This window comes from Armigeres subalbatus, chromosome 1 (genome assembly GCF_024139115.2).
Source record: "Armigeres subalbatus isolate Guangzhou_Male chromosome 1, GZ_Asu_2, whole genome shotgun sequence".
Taxonomy (NCBI): domain Eukaryota; kingdom Metazoa; phylum Arthropoda; class Insecta; order Diptera; family Culicidae; genus Armigeres; species Armigeres subalbatus.
This window is the reverse complement of record NC_085139.1, coordinates 175,085,437-175,088,826: the sequence shown is the minus strand read 5'-3', so window position 1 is coordinate 175,088,826 and position 3,390 is coordinate 175,085,437.

The following is a 3,390-nucleotide window of genomic DNA, read 5'->3' as shown; positions in this document are numbered from 1 at the left end:
AAAGACCGCTTTGGCAGGTTTTGTTCTACTATTGGCAGGGGGGTTTTTGTCGACCGAATTTGGAATGAAATTTGGCCACAATATTCATTGATATGCAAAGAATCCCCACATCCCCACACTGGGACAGAGCCGCCTCGCAGCTTAGTGTTCATTAAGCACTTCCACAGTTATTAACTGCGAGGTTTCTAAGCCAGGTTACCATTTTTGCATTCGTATATATATCATGAGGCTAACACGATGATACTTTTATGCCCAGGGAAGTCGAGACAATTTCCAATCCGAAAATTGTCTAGACCGGCACCGGGAATCGAACCCAGCCACCCTCAGCATGGTCTTGCTTTGTAGCCGCGCGTCTTACCGCACGGCTAAGGAGGTATATGCAAAGAATGTTTAGGCCAAATTTGAGCCTAGTCAGTCATAAAAAACCCCCTGTCAATAATAGAACAAAACCTGCCAAAGCCGTCATTCCCCCTATATTATTTATTATCAGCTTGAAGAGCTATTACAAGTGACAGAATCTATAAAAGTTTACATCTTTTCACCAAGAATGTACTCAACATCATCTATATTAAAGTATTGAATATCAATCGATTTATTTAAATTGTATTTACTTTCTACTTTCTCATCGATAATATTCTCGAGAGACCGTGAATCACAAACCAATCTCGTTATGCTGTACGTACTCTGACCAAGCCATTTGTTGCTATCTTTTCTGAAGGACTCAAATGCGTCACATGATTTCGGAGAAAACTGAAATAAAGCACGAGAAGATGGTCCAATATGCATCACACTTTTTTGCAGAGTTGTATAAAAATGTTTCAGGTGTAAAAAAGTAGTCGAAAAAACAAATAAAATGTGTAAATAAATACGCACATTTACGTTGCAAGGAGTATTTTTCCAAACAGAGCTGTAGAACAAATTGATAATTTATTTATGTCATAATGCCGTTAATATTTATAAATCTTATCGACAACTACTTTCTGCTGTTAACGAGAGTATATACATTGCAAAAATGTATGAAACTATCGACTAGACATCCATTTTCATTATCGTTTGCTTCTTTCTCTCTGGGCGTTACAGCGATTACAGCCCCCACTGCGATATTGCAACCACGCAGTTTATTGTTCCTGATGAAGAACGCACCCACAGCTATTAATTTTTGCATTCGTTTATCATGTAGTTTACACGATGATACCACAGACAAACAGACGTAAGAGCTTGAACATTTTACTGAAAAATTCATCACTCAACTCCTCTACCACCATCTTGCGAGCATGTTACACGAAACAATGTTTCTTATGACATTGCACTATGGTCCAGGATACAGATTTACGCGGAAAGATGAATTTTACGCCAAAACTATATTTTTTAGAAAAAACTGTTGTTCTACAAAATTGTTCGAAATAGTAAGGCTATCATTATGGTTTTACCAAAAAATAGGGTGGCCCATCATATAAAAAAAATTAGAAAATATTTTTTTTATTTCTTGGAATATTGACATGTTATGTTCTACAAAGTTGTAGCGTAGCTTAATCCAATCAATTTTTTCAAAAAAACTTTTTCTGTAGCTCTTAAGTTGGCTGATTTAGAGCAATTTTACCTAATTGGATTAGGGTGGTTTACAGTTCGTCTTTCTGGTGATAAAACGGCCTACTTTTCCATACCAACGAAATGGGTGCTTTAATGGACATTATGCAACTCAAATGGGTTGCATAATATTCATTATAACACTCATTTGGGTGCTATAATGAAAAACCAGAACAGTCGTTACGTGACTACATTTTGCTAAATTAGCTTGGGTATGTGCTCAAATAGTGTATTCTATGCGCCCCGTAATAAATTAAATAGTTTAACGGTCATGACATCCAAAGGCAAGTACATCTATCGCTTCACGGCTCATTGAACTTTGCAATGTGGCACGGTAACATGGAATCTGATTCTTCTCCGCAGCAACATATTTTATTGGCAAGAATGATCATGTGGAGAAAATAAGACTACAATTTTGGAACAGATTTATCAAATTAAAGTCCATTTTTCGTCATTGCAAAAACTCGTGCTGAAAAAATCATCTTTTTGCAACTTGTTTCACAAACTACTATTGTGCAACTAGTTGCAAAAAGATGATTTTTCAACACGACCTGTACGTTTATCTAACGAGTCGTTCCGAGTTGGATAAATACAACGAGTACTGAAAAAATCGAGTTTTGCAACGAGTTGCACACGCTTTTTTTTGCAATGACGAAAAATGGGCTTCGGTATGTTAAATATGTACCAAATTTTATAGTCTAATTTACTCCACATTAGGATGTCCCAAAAAAACATCATGTTTGAAAATTCTCGCTTAACTTTTCAAAAGGACCTAAGTAACATTTTTTCATGAATTAATTTTAATAGCGCAATCAACAGAAAAACATGGAAGCTTTTGATTGCAGTACTCAAGGGGCCGTACACTTATTACGTAAGCATTTTTTCTGGGTTTTTCGACCCCCCCCTCCGCCCATGTAAGATTATTTCCATACAAAAGATTTTTTATTTATATGGCGCGTAAGATATTGACCGACCCCCCCTCCCCCTATAAGTGCTTACGTAATATGTGTATGGCCCCCAAATTAATTCATGAAAAAAATGTTACTTAGGTCCTTTTGAAAAGTTAAGCGAGAATTCATGGTGCTCAAGCCTTATACGAAAGAAAATCGCATCTGTAGGATTTCTGTAGAACAACCCAAAATTCTAAAAAAATAGATTCCGACAGTGCAATTTTTGAAAAAAGCTGTTTTTTTGCACTTATTGTCATATATTGGCTATCAATCATTATTGATTTATTGGCATTTATCGGTGAGTACAACATCTAAAGCTCAAAGTAAGAGGGAGCGCAACAATGAAGAACAGTACAAGCGAGCGACGAGTATGAAGCGAACAGAAATTGAAATTTTAGTAGAGAGCCAGTTGTGAGAACAGCATTGTTGAGTCATGTACGGTGATCAAAAAACTTTCCCAATTATATATTGGCTATATTCGGCACATTTTTATTACTTTTTAAATCGTAAAATATTTTTTGATGTTTCTGTGGACATGGTAATTCAGTTGGTATTATGCAATTATGCAATTTGGCACGGCAAATGCTGGGTAAAGCGTACCATTGGTATTTCGGGTACCTGAAGGAATAAAATAGATTCCATCTCGCGGTCCTTAGCCTCTTACCCAGCAACTCCTATCCCTACCTCCCCGCGGTGCTGGCCGGGGTACGAGCAACCTTAGGGAAGATCGGGTAACCATCCCCGGTGAGAACTATGGTCGTATGCTGACAGGGAAGGGGGGGGGGGTTTGCTCCTTTCCGGAGTTGCAAATCTTATTGAGCGTCTGTTCTCCATGTCAGGATCGGCTCACAAC